Raw genomic sequence first — 19,734 nt, 5'->3', positions numbered from 1 at the left:
GCGCGCGATGGCCGCGTGAGCCATGCGTGTAACTTTACGTTTACCGCCGCAAGATGTCGCTTTTTAGACGAAAGTGATAGCACAATCTTTAACCAATGCAGTGGGTGTAGACCTTTACCTCAAAATTTTACGAGTTAAGATTATAATTTGAAACACATACTAGACCGTATGTTTATTTTGGATTATGGGTACTGCTAGTGATGTAACATCGGTTTGTGTTCAGTATTTATGAAATGAAAGTAATAGCCCTACGCCCACATTATGACCTTTCCTCCCGGCTCATATTGTTTTTAATTTACTGCCAGTGTCTGCCATTGAATATATGATTGAGGTAAAATATACCGAAAGTCCGTGTAATCTTTTACGTTGACGAAATCCGTTTTCGATTCTTGTTAATTTTTCTCTTATGATTCAGAAATGTTGATATTTTTTTTATTTATGACCAATTCGGTTACAAAACAATTTATAAGAAACTTAACAAATCTACTCAATGTTAAAATAATAACAACTGCACTAACTAAGAAACGAAAAAATATAAAGCCGATAAATATTTAAAATTTAAAAACAAAACTAATTTAAAAAATGCAGCAAATTAACTTCAAAAATGTTATACATAACAACTTACTCTTTTAGGCTCTTCACTAATTACCTCGTTCCTATTCCCAGCAATTCTCTATCTAATTACACGATAATAGAAAATTAAATAACTATATTTCAAGGCTTAAATATGTACTTATAACGTTTCAATAAATTATACATTAAAATAGTTAAACGCAAAATGCATTCGCGCTGTTTGAAGGTTGCAAGCGAATTGATTTATCTACCCGTGTCCCGGGGGGGTCCTGCGCAGTGCTCGGGATTGCATCCCCTCCCCGCCCCGCCCGGGACTCGCAGCCTCCCCCAGCGAGCTCCCACCTCCCCGTGACCTTCAGAAGTGCATCCCTGGCCGAAAGCCAGGTGCATTTGCTAGTACATGTACATATTAATGAAGATGTATAATATACTAAATTGAAATGTCTTTTACCTTGTGTATGTACCTTTTTTATAAGCTACCAATTTATGTTAAAGCAGTGTTAATTTTGGTATTATTAGCTTTTTAATGGATGTAATTTGGTATCGATTAACTCATCCGTTTGATGTTTTTGGTACAATTTTATTAGATAACAATGCTTGGGCTTAAGGTATTTGATCCGAGGTCTCTAGTTCTGAAGGATACAAAGCAATAAGTTATCGTGACTCAACTATTACTTTTATATTTGAGACAAGTTGCAATATACATTTACTATTATATACTTTTCCTGTTAGCAATGATCACGTTTGCAAGTTATATATCAGTTAATTTTAAATGCAAAGAAATAGTTGCTATTTATATTTCAATTTAAATGTTACATTTGAAGCTGAAAGGCGGAGGTAGCGGGTGGCTGCCACCCACCCCTCGAGCCACCCGGGGGTGGCTCGTCGTCGGATGACCTTGAACATTCAAAGGATACAAAGAACGCATCCCGGGAAAGTTAAATCGATAAAACATTCAAGATTTATCTAGTGGAGTTTTCCTATTGATATATAATCTTTAACGTGTACACATACATCACCGGGTAATAAACAAGTGCGTCGTAGAAAACGGTAAACACGTGAAACTAACATTGACACGTAATTAACGTATACATTTGCCGCGTACACTGAGTACTGGCTACTGGTACAGCGCACGGTGCCGTCGTCGTCGGAATGTGAGCGGTGAAAGTAGACGCGTCCGCTACCGAGAAAAAGAGTTTTCCACGACGGTTTCACCACGCGAGCAACAGGTGCGGCGCCGGAGGGCCAGGAAAAATTCGTCGACTATGTAGAAAACGCAATGTATAGCACTATATGGTACCGCATCGCTGGCAGAGTGCACGAGGGGGGCGTATAAGAGTGTAGTCGACGACGTAACGCGAGCGCGCCATCGGAGGCGCGGCGAGCGACTGCGGCGATAGAGTTGCACCGAAATAACTGCTCGATGCAGCCCGGCCGCTCGATGCAAGGCAGGGGCCTTCGCTGCCTCCCTCCCCTCCCCGCCCTGCACCACCCCGCGCCTCTCCCCTCCTGCCCCACCCCATCAGGTCACGGCTGCAGGTCGTCATGGTGATGTGGAGAGATCCGCTGCGAGGCTCTATCGATCCAGCTGTTGCTTCTAGGCCCCGGGAATAGCGACATTGAACTTGCGATCTTTCTAGTCGTTAGGGCGGAGTCGTTATGTAATTTCACATTAATTCCTCACTAAATTACGTTTATGCACTTTATTAGTGGTTACATATTTTTCAACACGTAACTCAACTCAAAACCACAAACAAAGTGACACTGATGAGAAAATCACAACAAATAATGAAATCACAAATGCAACGACGTTGAAATAAGCTATAAATTTAGACCGAAAAATTATTTTCTTTCTCTTAGTTGTAAACGTTCTTATTTCCTTGAAAGCTGGATGAACTATAGTACAGTGAAGCTTATTATTTCTTTTAATTAATTACTAGTATATAGTCAATAAGAGTAACATCCACAATGTTAAATTAAATTAACTAACGTGTATAATATTTAGCAACTACTAGACGTAGCAACTTCAAATCAGCTCAAAAGTTGTTCTTTTTACTAGGGCAGAAAACAAATGAGTAGCAGATCGTGTAACCTTCGCATCATTAGAATATCCGAAGATGCGTAGGCATATATGATATGCCTATAATGATTTTCAAATATAGTAAATGGTTTCCCAAACGTTTAAAAGACTGTCGCTTTTATGGTTGAATACCGCTAGTTTCCCCGATTGTACCTAAGTTTTTTATTATTGTAACATTGAAAAGATTAACTAGAGTGACGCAGTTAGCCTGTCTTCGACTATCGTAGTTTTGTTTCCTTAATGCAGCGCAACCAGTCTTTCTACCACAGAGAGCGAGTGTTAAATTTTGAGCTACAGGAGGAGGTTTTTCTCTACCACACATGGCGTAATAGTAATGAGTCATAATAATATTATAAATGCGAATGTTTTATGTTTGTTTGAACGTATCTCCCTAACAGCTGAACGGATTTTAATGACATTTGGCACAGATTTACAACATAGTCTGGAAGAACACATAAGCTACGCGTTATGTTTTTTTAATACCGCGAGAACGGAGTCGCTGGCGACAACTGGTATTGTATACTATTGAGTTATGAGCGGAAATATATTATATTGTATAATATCGATAAGTCGCATTTATAGTATCACGTGAGGGCTTGAATCGAAAGCTGCCCTTGCCCGTTATATTAATACGTTCACGTAACGTAAGGATGTGCCAGATGCCGCTGGCATCAACATTTGGCGGTGGTCCGCCCGCACCCGGCCAAAGTTATTCAGACATGATGGTGCCAAGACATTGTGTTTCGACTTAATATCGGCTACCCAGTTTATAAAACCAAACGTAACATTTGGGCTTTTGAATGTTACCACGAAATCATGTTACCCATGCCAGGTGTACGTTTTTGGAAAAAAAAATTACTATAACTATTTAATTTGCTATTTTTTTTTACATTTTTTTGGTAACTTATGATTTGACGTCGACTTCTGGCACATCCCGTATAAGTGTCGTTTTCTTTGTTCCTAAAGGGACCACAACGTCAACATTAAATTTGTGCTTCAGCAGTGGAAATCCACAGATAAAAAACATTGTTTTTTTTTAAAGGAAAGTGTGTACTTCTTACACGTTCCATCACTTGTATAAGTTGTACGTGTTTAATTGACAAGGCTTGAACGAAGGCATTCTTTGCATATTAAATGATCTATCAGAATAATTAAAACAACATATCACTGTCAACATTTTAGGATTGAATACAAATAAAGATTGCTGTAAGTATCTCTATATAGCTGATACCATTTTCAACGATTGAATATGTTAATCATAATCAATAAAGTTTTAATAATTTACGCGGGAAAATATTAATAACGATTTCACACTTACGTAGAACTTAAAAAAAAATGAGCATCCTAACGGATGAAACTAACGGCCATGACACAAAATCGGTTTAATCGTACATACTCCAGGAGGTCACAATGGATGTGACATACATACAAACATTACCAGGACTTACTCGTGTAGTTAACTCATTTTATTAGAAAATAATCATAGTAATATCGTATTGTAAAAAACATACAGACGAATTGAATAACCTCCTTTTTAAAGTCGATGAAAAACACGACACATATCTTTCTCCGATTTATATTTTCCAAAGTCATAATAACCAGGTACGATTTTTACTTATTTTCATCTGAGTTTAATGTATGTAATGAAATATAAAAAAACCTTTTAGCACCTTGCGAGTTACGTAATGTTTTTGTTTGTGCATTACTGACCTTTGGAGGTGCTGTTATTGCAGCATATAAACTCATTTAAAACCTGACATTACAACCTGACAATCTACCCGTATTGAGTCTCAAAACAAATATACAAAAATATTATTTTACCTCTGTTTTTTCCAAGAGAACGACGATATATTTCTGAGAGTGATTTGACAGTGGAAACTCATTGTAACATTGTTATGATCCTAAGTCCTCTGATATGATTTTAGTCCTCTTCCTCATAAGTAATGGGAATTGGAAGTGGATTTTCCAGATGAGGGGATTCATGGGACTGGAAAATATTCTCTATCTGTGCATCCCCTCCTCCGTCGATTAAAGGTTGGCAACGCATCTGCAATTGCATATGTCTATTCGCAACAGTTGCTTTGCTAATTTAGCGATTTCCGCTCGCTCCTTTGGCTAATGTTATATAAAAAACGTGATCTAAACAATATTTTAAATTATTAAAAACAAACGTGACCTTAAAAAATAGTTAACAAAAATGTTTAATTTATCAAACTCCTAATCAAATTATTGTTCTTAAGTGTTCACGTAGCAAGCACTATTAACATGGCAAACGTAATGCGATGTCAGGGCAAATTCAATAAGTCTGCAGGTATTACGATGAAACCGCACAATATTATGTCTATGTGGGGCTCTGATACTTGCACACAGTTCATCAGTTAGTTCCTAAAGCATAAAAATGTAGGCTTTTTATTGGATATCGAGAAAACAAACAAAACACGAACGTATAAAACGTCCTCGTGGGTCTATTGAGTGAAACTGTAATCATTTCTTTCCTGTTACAGCACTCGTCTTACTAATATTATATCTTATCTTACTATATTATAAATGCGTGTGTTTCGATGGATGGATGTTTGTTTAAAGGTATCTCCAGAACGGCTCAACGGATCCCGAAGAAATTCGGCATATAGAACATAGTCTGGAGGAACATATAGGCTACCAATTATGTTGTTTTTTAATTCCCTGAAGACAGAGTCGCAGACGACAACTAGTATGAAAATAAAATGTTTTATTAAAGACATTCATATGTTTTAATACACATGTTTCGCCAATGGAAACGCCCGGTAAGGCGTAATCGGTCGCTCCTACAGCTCAATGTTAACAAAAAATTAGGTTTGGCAGAAGCACTAAAACAAAACACGTGTCTCCATCTATTATCAAAACAACAACAACTTACAAAGTCTATTGTCATAACAAGAAGTGCCTCTCAAAACTTATGGCTACAGATAAAGTTGCATATAATGTTAATAGTAATACATAACTAACGTATATACATATAGCCTTATCGTGTATGTTGTATTAATTATCAATTTAGGGACGATTTATATATATTCGAAACAAAAATAAACCCATCTTCAAATATTAAACATAAAGAATGGCAACCTTTTCTCTTATAAGATTTAATTGCGTTCATCGAGACAAGTACCAGCTAACCTACATACCCGATACGGTAGCTCAAAAAAAAGTAAAACCAAGACGCGTTGCCCGTAAACAGATATCATCGCGACTTTCCCTCGCAGCGAAATACGCGCGTTTACCTCCTAATAGGGTTGTCGACTTGCCATGAACGTATTTCAAAAACTAAAAAGAAACAAAAGGCGATAAGTGACAAATATTTTAACCCTTGACTTGTTGGAGAACGACTATAAACAAAAGACATTCACATTTGTTCGTTTTCACTTTGGCCGTTAGCGAACGATATCCGGGGATATAGTATACACTAACTCGGAGTCTGTCAACCCCGTAGCTCGGATATACATGAAATTTACGAGAATAAGTTGCAACCCTATCGAGTAGAACCAAGCATTCGACGTACGCTTGCTTCTTGTAATACAAACTACTTCATTAAATGCTGCCTGGTCTTGAAAGGAAAGTATCCATCCGTACATTATCATCCCGTTTCTATTTAAATACTCTTGAGTGCAAAAATATATTGATCTACAGATTACTCTAAAATTAAATCAATGTTCTAGTTGTAATAGTTTAAAAAATATGATTCGTACAATTCACGATTTGCTCTTATCTTTATATATATAATTCTTCTGTGAGTGTGTATGTCACTGAACTTCTCTCAAACGACTGGACCGATTTTGATGAAATTTTTTGTGTGTGTTCAAGGGGATCTAGGAATGGTTTAGATTCACAATTTTCATTAAAATATTAACTTCATATTAATTTATTCAAATTAAAGACGTGTAGACAGGATAACGTCTGTCGGGTCCGCTAGTCTTATATATAAAATTCTCGTGTCACAATTTTCGTTCCCATACTCCTCCGAAACGGCTTGACCGATTCTCATGAAATTTTAAACGCATATTTAGTAGATCTGAGAATCGGCTACTATTTATTTTTTTATCCCGTATCTATTATTTATAGTATCCCGCACGGACGGAGTCGCGGGCGATAGCTAGTATTTAATAAGTATTTCCAATTGTCACACTGCTAAATTATAGAGAATTATAATACAATATACAACATTAGTAACTAATGAATACACGAAAACCTTGTGTAATTCTTGAATTTGTCGTTTTCATTGATTTAATTTTACAGTAAACGCAACAAAAAAACTTTAAATTGTATTTAATTAATTTATCTGCGTGTAGAAAAATCAAAGTATGGTGCATTGAATAATTCCTTGAAATTGTATTTTTTAAATGTTATATTAAATTTTAAGGTCACTTCTTTAGCTTTATTTACACACGAGGTAAACTTATAGCTAAAACTAATTACTCTATTGAACACGTAAAAAAAATCTACATTAAGTACAAACAAAGTATATCGAAATGCAACTTAATAGCTTAAGTTTTACATTTATAATTAGAATTTAAAAAAACAATAAAGGTAATTTCTTGTTTCTTCTTGAGTATTTTCTTATGTTGTCTTCAAAGCGATGATGATTTTCTTCAAGTTGCATCTTCGACTTCTAAATTCTTCTTTATTATTCTTCTATATAGTGGAAGACTAGGGAACAACTGAGATACCACCAGCTGTGTTCACTCGACCTAATTCCCGAGAGAGCACAGCGTGGCACCCGGTCGTTCAATAGCCCGGAGATCTTGCACCAAAGACGCCGACGTGTTGAAGGAACCTAAATAAAACTTTACGTGTATAACAAAACTACAACAAATAACTTAAAAAAAAACTTCTTTCAGTATCCTACAGTTTGCAAAACATTACGAGTAAATTGTAAGTTCAAAAAGATATGTCTATTCAATCATTTATCTTCAAACGTTCAAATGTGAAACACTAGAGTTATGTATTTCAAATTCTTAAATGTTTAGAAAGTATTAGGTTTTTTTATACAATATATACTTAAATAATATTTTAGTTATATCATAATCATTATTATAATAAAACAAATTAACATATATTTTTTTTTAAAAAGAAAGTAAGAATCAATAACATAACATCACGAAAGGTATAACCAAAACAAGAGAAAGTCGGTAAAAGCGACCTCTATGAAACTATAGGTATACAGAGCCATCTGTGTTCCCTTCAATACAATTTAATAAAACCCAGGCATCAACCGCTTCATTTCTCTTCTGTAATTTTCCAATAGATGGCACTGTTCAACCCTTCTCGGAAAGGTTTTTTTTAAATTAATATATATCATAATTTTAGCTTAAAACCTAACTAATGACTTTATAAAACCGAGAATATTAATTCTAACTAGTTACCTATACTATTTCACTATTTATGCGGGTAATATTTTTGACATTTTCCTGTTAAAAATACTGGTTTTTAATTATGCATTAATCTTAATTTTCAAACACATATTTGCAAAATATTATGATACAATAAAATTAGTCATTGAATAAAAATGCTGAATTTTACAAAATTATCAAGTCTTAGAATTATAATATTTACTAACGAAGTGACCATATGAATTTTAAGTCTACTCAATGCACTATATTTTTAATTACCTATTTATGACTTCGTTTGTCCATCATATAAATAAATGACTAAGAACTTACGTGCATAAAGAAAACAGGCTTACGAATGAGTCCACAATTCGAGCACCAAGTTAACCAACGAAGGTATCGTAAAACTGGTTTCAAAATAAAACAAAACCACAACGTCATCCTTCACCTAAAGAATCTGACCTATATACCTACTTATAAGCTAAAACTGTCGTGGTATTTGATGGGGAACGGTTTGAAAAATTTGCAAAGGAACTCCGAAGGGGGGCGGGGGGAACAGACTCCAGGGGACGCGTCTCCCCTCCCCGCGCCGTGCCCCGCATGCCGCCACACGTGCCAACCTTGACCTTGAGACGCACACATACACATTACTGCACTTGTCAAGCGTAGTTTTGCTCGGATAAAATTTAAAATTAAATTTATCGATATTTTAATATTAATCATGTTCCTCCTATAGTTTTTTTTTCTTTTAAGGTGTTTGACACTGCACTGCCGAGATATTACAGATTTTTCTGCTCTTTTTATTTTTTATGCTTATCCAAGGATTTCGAGTGTTATAAATAGTGTGACTACGTAAAAAAAATTTCCACTAAGCACTTGAGAAGAATAATCCAGGTTTTATTGACAGAGTGGTCTTGCGTAAATCGATTTGCGAATGTTTCGTTTGCTTACGTTACGAATTAAGATAACGAACCTATCTAATCTTGAAAATTACTGATATATCGTCATAGGCTGTTGTTGTCTTTAGCGCTGTTTTGTAATTTTTTTACGAACTAATGTAAGATGAAAGTAACATTTAATACTTTTATTTGGTCAAAGGTAGAAAAATTCAGAAGAATTATAAGATTATTATTAGAAGCTATTTAAAAAATTATACAAAATTGTGACGTCAGGTTTTCGAGATTGGCAAAACCTACTTAAACATGAGATTTTACTGCAGGTGAAGGGCCTACCGCAAATGCAGTAAAGCACATTTCGCAAATACCTAATTTTATGCGCAGCATCTTGTTGAAAATTGCGAAGCAATTTAAAGTTTGGATGGCACTATGACTAAACCATTTTTCAATACATTTAGATTAAAAAATGTCATTTATAGTTTTGTTTTTGTTCTATAACTTCTTTGTATACATAAATACTGTGTTTTCATATAACTGAAATATGTCTTAACGTATTAATTAAGATACAACCTCTGTACTTTGTATATGTTGCATATATTGTTGGCACTCCTAAATAAATAAATAGTAAATAAAAAAAATATAATTACATCATAATATTTCGTACAATTCGTTGTACGTTGTTAACAATATTATCGCATTTAATGTTAACCGTTGTTAAACAGTAACAGGAAAAAAAAATATTAGCTCTTAATCAAAACGGCCTGCATTCTGTGCAATACGTGACAGCTCTATCGGACTCGTATCGTAACGTTCGCGTTTTGTAATGGAAAATTAAACGAGAAATAAACTCACCTCGTTATGCTATCTGCCGGCCGCAATCAGCCAGTGTCTGAAAAACAAAGAGTTATATTATACATACAGTATAACCTCTTTCATTTTTACCTAGTTTTTTTTTATTAAATGGCGACAAAGAGGTTTAAAATTAAAACGACTTACAAATAAAACTGACAAAATAAAAAAATTAACTGTTGTAGATAGATTTGACGTTAGATAATTGATGATTTTTATTCAACATAAGAAACATATGCAACTATGATTTATTTATTATGTACCTGTGGATATCGAAAGGTATTATCGATTTAGCTATCTTCATTGTAAACACTTACTGTAACGAACTAAAGTAGTCTTTGTTCCAAAAAACAAATAGTTTATAAATGTGACTATGAAATCAATGAAAAAGTTAACTCAGCTACGTAGTTACACAAAACATAGTATGACGCGATGCAAAGTTAAACATATAACTCACAAATATAGCACAAATAGCATATGAATGCACAAGTCCCACCCATACTGACTCACTGCCTGACTCGACGATGTGACATTTTTATTGTTTTAGTGTTGGTATACAAAAGAAACTACAATTAATGCATACCTTTCAAACATACCTTTAAAGCTGCGATGATTAGGGTATTCAATAAATTAACAAAATATTTTTAAAACGATAGTAAATTTAATTTAAATGTAAGCCTGAATATTTTAGGTTATTTCGATATAAAATTTTATTTGGTTGTCCGAAAATAGAAATTAAATACATAAAGCTGACACTTTACTGTAATCAGTTTTTAAAATCCTTAAAGAACATTTATTACTTAATTACAATGTAGCAAGAATTCTAAATATAGCTATAAACGATCGCTGGCAGGTTTTGCGTCATCTGCCCACGCTTGGGGGGGGTTTAGGAAGGGGGTTTGGGTGGGGAAGGATTTGCGCATGCGCGCACGAACACCCACGCTGGATAATGTCAAAGGGCACTCCCGGGGAGACCTGGATACCTAGGACCCGGGCTGAGCTAAATTGATTTACACGGCCCCAATTGCGTAATGCGATGTACTTCGAAATACAGATAAAATATACATGAAAGAGCAATTTTATACGTCAATTTGTTGGAAAACTTGTTGATTATTAGATTTACTGTTTATTATTTTATATGAATTTCAAGAAGAGTTTTTGTAGATTACTTTCGATTTTGGCATTGCACAAAACATATTCTCATTTGCACGTATGTTTTTTTTTGAAAACTCAAAGTTAAACAATGCTTCAATGATGGCTCAAACTTTAATATCTCGTTTTGAGATATTTTATTCAAAACAAATTTTATCTCCTTTAATACTGAATTATTCTCATCCCATACAAAATGGATGAAACATTCTAAATATATAGAAAATAAACTTAATACATAACATATCAATCATACATTATCTTGAAAATATGTGTAACCACGTGTTAGTATTAGCTCAAGATAATCTTCAAAACTGTCATATTATGACAATATAGTATCAAGTAGTATAATAGTTTAAGGAGTTTTTAAAAATAATTTAACGAATCACAATTAATTTTTAAATGTAATAATAATCGTTCTTAAATTATTTTTACCAATTAAATCGACTCTGAATCGGTTCAAAAGTACAGCTCACATAAACATAACCCGTTCAGCTACTGTTGAATATCTATATTAACAGCTCACAGCTCATTGCGTTTTACTATAACTAGGTGAGTCGATGAGCCGCGTGCTGCCTGGTAATTTTATGCAGGTACAAATTAAGCTGATCAGTGTGCCGGCTCACTGCTCAGCACTGCACTGCACGCATGTAAATGGGAACTGATCTGCAGGTATTCAATTTTAGTTGAGTTACCCATGACTATAGACAGTTTAACGTTGTCTTAATTTTCTTTATGTGTACATGTTCAATAATATGAGACAGCACTCAAGACAGACCATGTGCGTCTTTGGTTAGAGATTATCAAATCAAGCTATAAACCAGTGGTTCCCAAACTTATTTTGTCTACTGCCAACTTCGACAATAAATATTAGCGCCCCCATATTTTCACATATTTAAAAACAACTATAACTTCAAATTAAATGAATTATTGTGACCTGTATATGTATATTAACGGAGAATTCTAAACGAAACTTTTACTATAACCCGCAACTTGAGACCTGCAGCGCCCACAAGGGGGCGTTATCGCCCACTTTGGGAAAGACTGCTATAAACTTATGTTTTTAATATGAAACCAACACTGTTTATTTGTGGCCATAGACACATATTGTTGTCGACTTGTTATATATTTACATTTTCACTCATTACATAACAAATCGTGTTAACACTGTCAATGCTGTGTTGTAATCTAATAATAAAAGTGGGGGCTTGGTAGAATGGAAATCCGATAGTGTGGTTATGCTAAGGTCGGTCGGCAATATCGTATCATGTTCAATGTTACTACGCTAGTGTAGGGATATCCGGCTTCCCCGATATCTTTGTATATTATTTCTTTTGATTTGATTGTTAAACGTCTGGTTTCTGAAACACCATGTCTTATGGTGAGTTTCTGAGACCAAATACTCCGTTTAAAAAATATTGTTATTATACTTTTGGCAAAAATAATAAAAGGAATGACCGAGATTGTTACACAGATTTTGATCTTGGAAACTAACGGTCAAATAAAAGTGCCATCATCGGCCCGCCAGCGCCATGTCAAATCAGTGTGTGTTTAAAAATATAGTTTTTTTTTAATGATAAAACCAGCACTTTTTCGCAAATGTATTTTTATTTCGCAATGATGTATTTCAAGCAAGTTTAATTTAAAGATCTAAATGCATCACCATACTTTTACCAGACTGTCTCAGGACGGTAATGTTTTACGCGCGTATGAAGTTATCTGGGTTTGTTTGTTTGTTTCTAAGTCCTGAGTGTGAAGGACGGAGTTAATTTGACTAATGAGGAGCCATGCGATTCTTCTCCTAAGAGTCATAGTGGATATAAGCAGTGTGTTTTATTGGTTTTCAATAAACAAATTGTGTTTTATAATTTATGATTAAATACAGCGCCATCTAGTTAATAAAAATTTAAAACTTTAATACATTCTATTGTTTTGCTGATTTAAAGAATACATAACAGACGTTTACCTATTTAAAACAAAATGTTACTTTGTTATGTCTAGGTGATGTAAAATACATAGCGTAGCAATATTTTATCGTACGATAACAAAGCAGTTAGTCATTGCACGAGACAGGAATGATACTGATAATGGCCGTTTTGCGATGATAATCACGATTTTAAGATACTTTCGATACTTGCAAATATTTATCTATAACATATTTATATGGTGATATCAGGTAAAGAGTCCGTCTATTGAAACATAGTAATTAAATTTAGTTTTACAACGCGGATGCGGGTAGCATACGACCATCGTCATGATCTTTGAGGGAGGGCTATGCCTAATAGTGGGCGTCATATGGATGAAGAGAAAGAGAGAGTGAGAGACTTACAATGCCACTGATTTCTTTTTCACCCTTAAAAAATCGTACGATTTTAATTTTTTCTACATCAACAACCGTGGTCAATTAAAACAGACATTAAATATACAGGTGTAACAAAAAATAACCTTCTAGAGACTATAATGACTGCATAGTATAATGTCACATACTGTCTTCAAAAGCAAATGTAGAAAAAAAATAGTGTACCATCTTCAAAAGAATGAGAACATTTGACGGCGAAGTCTAACCCCGCCTGTACCATTATGGTTATACATAAAACGTTCCGTTTTAAATTGCAAGCGAACGTGTAGACGAGTAAAACAGAAATAAATAAGTGTGCTGCAGTTGGCAGCTCTGTTGCTAGGCGCGTTCAAGGTCTGCCCGGCCCTGGCCCTGCCCCTCTCCTCTACCCGCCGCGCCCTCCCCTCGCCGCATGTGCAGCGCGCAAGCTGCATTCGTCCGTGCACACAAAAGACGCACACAGCGTTTGCAAAATGGCGCGTGTTTATCCATGTGTGTGTTACAAGATGGTCGATTTATAATGGATATTCTTGGTTCGAACATGTACGTAATGATTTTAACGTATATGTGTGTGTATGTGAGATTAAGAAATAATATGTGGAAACTGCCGTGTTACGCAATATCCGTGATGCACGCATGCATCTCAGTTACTAGGCAAGTTACTAGGAATCGGATATAAATCGTTATATTTTATAATGACCTTGAACTGCATATTATTTAATAAAAACATAGGGTTGTGTATATGGCTACAAAGTCAGAGAAAGGTCTAAAAAGTATGATTGTTTGTATGAAAGAGCTATGAGAAGGGAGTGGCATCAGATGTGACGAAATATAAAAGTGTAGTAACTATATACAGTTTAATTCTAGTTAGAAAAGGGTAGGGGATCAAAATTTATTACGCATAGTTTATAAAAACCCATAAGTTATTTTGATAAACGATAAAAATGTCAATGACCTATTGAATAAATTTGGGTACAGGTTTGTTAGTGGATTTGTTGGATAAAAATATGGTTCCATGAATATAAGGGAAAGGGACTACGTAATAAAAAGATTAGATGATTTTGTTGTATTTATTTCAATGTACCTACAAAAACCAATACTTTAAATGAACAAATAGATTTAAAATATGTAGGGTCAGTATAACACGTGGAAGTAAACGCGGGAAAACCCGAGTGGATAAATGATCTCATCATGACATGATATATTGTATGGTTTGATATCACTGGAAATATATTTGCCTAAAAAGCCGTCTACTAGATGTAGGCAAAGCGTCTGCAATTGCGGTTGTCGTCTGTCGCTTCGCTATTTTGGCGAATTATGGTAGCTGCTACCGCATTCGTCACTATATGATATAAGTTTAGTTTGTAATAATTTTGCTATTACTATCAACTTTAAATAATAAAAGTTAGTAAAACTTTAAATAATTAAAGTTCACATTTTTTCTAGTTAAAATTTACAGTAATTTTATTTTAGAAAAAAACTATTTTAGTTACCAAGTAGTGTATTTCAATTTTCAGTTGTAGTTTAATGCATTAACATCCTATTTCTCACCACAATAGTTCCAAAACATTAATTCAATAGAAGACGTTGACAGGCCTCCATAACAAATAATCGTTAACTTCGACTACCTGACTTCGAATAAATGAATGTAGTTTGTCAGAAAAATTCACCCAAATACATATAAGATAAAGGCGTTTTATATCCTCTGCAATATTTTTACACGTGCTCATTCGTTTGACTCCGCTGTGACTAATACGAATGTTGTAAATAAACATTACACAGTCCGCCATATTGTCCGCCATGTTGGCGATGAAACGTCAATGTGACGCACCTATCAGCTGATACTAGGGTGACATATGGATAACTAGGAAAAGTTGGAAACTACTACTAAAATCAAAATAAATACAAAATATAATTCTATATTTATTTTAGTGAATATTATTTTTTGTAAGTAAATTTGACAACAGAATAACTTTTATTAAAATTGGGACCTTATAAGATGGTACTCTACAGACAACTATTTTTTTTTGGAATTGGTTTATATCATTATTTTTTTATTGTCACCCTAGTTTGTCGACTTTGGTCAAACACGAAACATGTTTGTATTATTTAATGCGAAATTATATTCTTCGACAAACAAAATGTACTGAATGTGAAATTGCTAAAGGTTAACCTTATAAACCATTCCATAGACTATTCAAGCCCAATGTTCTAATTTTATCCCAGTAATGAAACAATGAAATAGGTTTTATACGCTATGCCAAGATCGTTGTTGGATTTCGGATGTTGATACAAATGTAAGCGTAATCATAAATAATAGTGGGAAGTTTCTAAGTATGATTTGCTGTAAACATGTGTAGCTGAGAGTTTCCATTGCCAAACACAGTTTTTAAAGAGAAAAAGAAGGATGACAATATATCGTTTTATGCTTCAAACTTTTTTAATTTGTGTTTGAAAAAAAAAATCCTTACAGACTTTCCTCCTTTCAATGTTTCACGTGGAATCCTCCTAGCTTTTTTTTGTCTATGAATATACTATAATAATTATACCAATAAATAACTGGCAAACCCCAATATGGATTGGACAATAAAAAACCGTGAAGGTTTATCTTTGAAAGTAAATTTACATCATTTAGATAATTATAAAAAGTTCTACGTTTCAAGAGGCTAACCTTGTGCTGCGTTTATGACTACAATTTGAGATATCACATAAAAACTTCGCAATTTGCAGCAGTGTATCAATTCTAACGCACAATGACGCACGTAACAGACGCTTTAAAACATAGATATATTTTCATGATATTAAACGAGATCTGATTTAATGTGTGTTGTATCGGATAATTGTTATGCAGACACTGCGAGCGTGAGTTCAAGGCAAAGCAATGGTGTGGGAGGCCACGAGCCGAACGTACGTGGAAAAATATTACCTTTTGTATAACTATTATGTTTTATAATAAAGTTATGGTTTATAAAATTTCAGTTAAGTGGTCACTAAGGATAGTTTATTTATATTTAATATGACAAATCTAGACTCAGCAACCATTTTCTATTCAAAAACACGTTGGTTTCTGAGACTTAAATCTTATCTTTGAAATAGCAATATGTTTTAAACGGGGATAGTGGTCTCGGAAATAAACGATGTCTTTTAGTTAAAATGTTATTATTATTTTTAATTTAAATCATGCGTCTAGCTTGTGTTAAACCAAAACAACTAAACATTTTTTTCCTCTATAGTGTTTTTTAATATTGCATCGGATTTTACAATAATCATTAGACACGTACGCTGAAATGTTTTGCATGAGCACACACATTCTGAATTTTGTCATGAAAATGAGCAATTAATTTAAACAAATAAACCTAATATTACATCTATGACAAAAGTCAAATATAATTATGATAACTCACTAGCGCCCCCTGTCGATGTCAAAGGAGTGTCAAAAGATCCTTATTGTACTGTTGCCGTCTTGTTATATTTTTTTCTTATGCTTTAAATAAACGCGATAGCCTTACCACTCTTCAAAGTAAAGCTTAACTTTTGAAGGAGCGAGTACCGATTTTTTTTTCAGTTAGAGAAATAAATGAGTTTTTTGGGACAGATTTATAATGATATGGTCACTCTATCACTTTGATTTCAATAGAGTCAGTATGTTCAAAAAAACGCAGTCAAATCCTTTCCTTTTAAAAGTCGGTAAAAAAACCTTTTATTATGAAAATTTTGTTTTCGAATAGAATGAATTATTTTATTGCTAATGTAAAAAGTTAATTAAAAAATATTTGTATTAAATACATTTCTATGTTGCTTTTGTATGTGAGGTAGTGATTGTAATATTAGTTCCTGTAAAATTTCCATTAGAACATGCTATGTTTTATATAGAAACATATACTATGCGTATATGTTTGCATTAGTAGCCCAGTTAGTTGGCTAGGCAACGAGTCTGGGATCACCCGATTGCCTTGAACTCGTCACTTGGACATTTTTTGCCGACCGTCTCGAACAGGATACGACCATTTCGTTTTAATCTCGGGCCCTTTGTCGTTTTCTTGATGCCCTTGATTCGCTATACGAAATTTTTAACAACATTTTTTCAATTTTAGACTCGATTTCGAATGAAATTAAGTAGAATTTTACCGTCGCTTTTATTCTAACTATTCCAGAATAGTTATAGTGTATGCTATGTTATTAGTAGGCTAGCGATCCTTTGACAATTTTTTTATTTGGAAGTTCCAAATTTCAAAATGGTGTATAAATTGCTCATTCTATGTACCCACAAAAAATGTACAAGACTGATACGAACGTCCGCTTAAAACTAAAAGACATAGAAATTAGGTAGGTTGTCGGATTAAAAATGATTTTCCTTACTTTTCGTGTCTGGGTATAATCCTTCGACGTGTTATATGCAATCCATGGTGATAATCGTAATAGTTTTTAACCATATAAATCACGAAGTATTGAACACTTTGGCGTAACAACTGTACTGTACCAGACTAAATATGTAGACAGAAGTAAAACATAGACAAGATTTCCTCTATTGGTTGTCTACCTAATGCCTAAAACAAATATGGCTACTGTTGTAACCTAACGTCAATGTAGGTTTTCCTTAAATCGCCATATTGCAAAATTAAGTTTTTAAAGCGTTAAATGATCACATAAGCAAGAATAGTTCCGTAAAATTTGTTTATAGAAATTTTCAACAACATCAGTCGGTAATGGTACTTACCGGATGGGGCGGTGCGTTTATGAAAATATTGCATAATCTTGGACCGCGACCGACGCGCTACCGTCAACAACTCACATGGTTTGCACCAATCGTTACACGTTTTGTTGGCCGCCATTGACACCGTCTATGAACTTATCTGGAGAACTATTGGGCCGTATCAGTTTAGTGTTGTTGCGGAAGTATAGGGTCGAAGCGCGTCGGTGTGTGTGTATCGAAAGTCGGCAAGGCACTGACGGCTGCGAGCGGCGGCCGGCGAGCGCTCCTGCATTGCGGCGCGCAAGCGCACTCGCGCGCGCATGACCTTGGCATTGAACTTGGCAATGGGCCGGCACGGAGTCCCCCCGGCAGCGGGGGAGGGGACGCAGTGCACCGGCAGCTGCACCGCCCCTCCCCCTTAGCGCGTCCTCTCGCCTACCCCGGCTGCGCCGCCCCTCTCGACCCTCCTCGCTGCCTTCCAGCTTAATCATATAGGATCAAATCGGTACCTCACCTTTACTCGCTAAATGTCATCCAAATATAAATTACTTATTCATATTAAACGATCTTCTTTGATAGGGATTAATCCTGCCAAGTAACCACTTTCTGTCATTTTGGACAAAGGAGTCATATAGACAAAGGTTTTTTACGTTTCAACTTAGGAACATGATTGGATCGTTTCCTTACATTTTCCTCCTTCTTTCAGTTAGGATCATTCGCAGGTTTCTGGTTAGAATATTTTTGTTGATTTGTAAATTCTACTATCATCTATCCTTTATTGTGCTTGCCACTTTATCAATTTACATACATATAAATGAAGAAAAAATCCGTTAACTGTTTGAAGGATTCATATTTGAGTCGACCTAGCATGTAGACCAAGGCAGACGTTCTAAGGGCAGGCGTACGAGGAGCGACACACTCAAATTTTGTACTTTTCCTATAATGCAAGCATTAGCACTTGTAGATCTAATAACTCCACCCTGGTAAAACTAGTCTGAACATACTTATGGATCACTCCAAGTAAACCCTTCAGTCTTAAAACATAATTAATGTAGTTATTTGATGTAACTACATTGAGCCGGTGAGAGAACGGGTTGATTTCGTCAGGGTTGGCGTGAGTTGGGTTGAGTCGGGAGGAGGTATACACGTGCCGGGTGGCGGCGGGTGAGATCGATTCTGCGCATGCGCGCTCTCCCGACGCCCGGCTCTATCGAACGAGCAGACCGATGCATATTGCATTGCACGTACCTGTATATTTTTTAGCAAATAATTCCGTCATTTAATTTAAACATTGTGGTCCACAGTTGATAGTTAATGTATATTTCCATTAAATCGCCAGTGGAAATGCGCTACACAATAAAAATAAGGTAACACGTAGCAACTTAGGAGAAATAAGGGTAGGTACACATGATAATGTGTAAGTTGTATCTGATGTGAGTCTATATAAATATGATTCTATTTTTATTTGAAGCCCCTTAGTTTTTACTTGTATAAAAAAATGTACGCTTTCCTATATTGATAGATTTTAGGTGAGCTGATAATAATTTTGATTTAAGATCATTATTTAAAACCACTTTTAATAGTTACGTTAACTAAGATATGAAAAAAATACTATACGGCTATTTACATACTTGTCCATCCAGACTGTTAGTTCTTAGGAAAGTTAAACAGCCATTATTCAATAAATTACAGACTGTTTAGTATAAGGGTTGTTTGCACCGTGACTTTATCTACGTGAAATATTATGACATCGATAACCCGGCTATCGACGTAATAAATACTATTTATCGAAGCAT

The 19,734-nt window shown here is 34.8% G+C and overlaps 1 long non-coding RNA gene across 1 annotated transcript in view; it reads right to left on the bottom strand.

Moving 5' to 3' along the window:
• Positions 1–19,734, bottom strand: part of LOC106120083 (uncharacterized) — a 43,285-nt gene that overhangs the window by 15,831 nt on the left and 7,720 nt on the right. The window contains exon 2 of the long non-coding RNA XR_001227985.1: positions 9,762–9,798. This is a non-coding gene — a long non-coding RNA (uncharacterized LOC106120083). The remainder of the gene's footprint in view (positions 1–9,761; positions 9,799–19,734) is intronic.

Source organism: Papilio xuthus, unplaced genomic scaffold (genome assembly GCF_000836235.2).
Source record: "Papilio xuthus unplaced genomic scaffold, Pxut_1.1 DF826961.1, whole genome shotgun sequence".
In the NCBI taxonomy this organism is placed as follows: Eukaryota; Metazoa; Arthropoda; class Insecta; order Lepidoptera; family Papilionidae; genus Papilio; species Papilio xuthus.
This window is presented reverse-complemented; position numbering and strand designations above follow the sequence as displayed.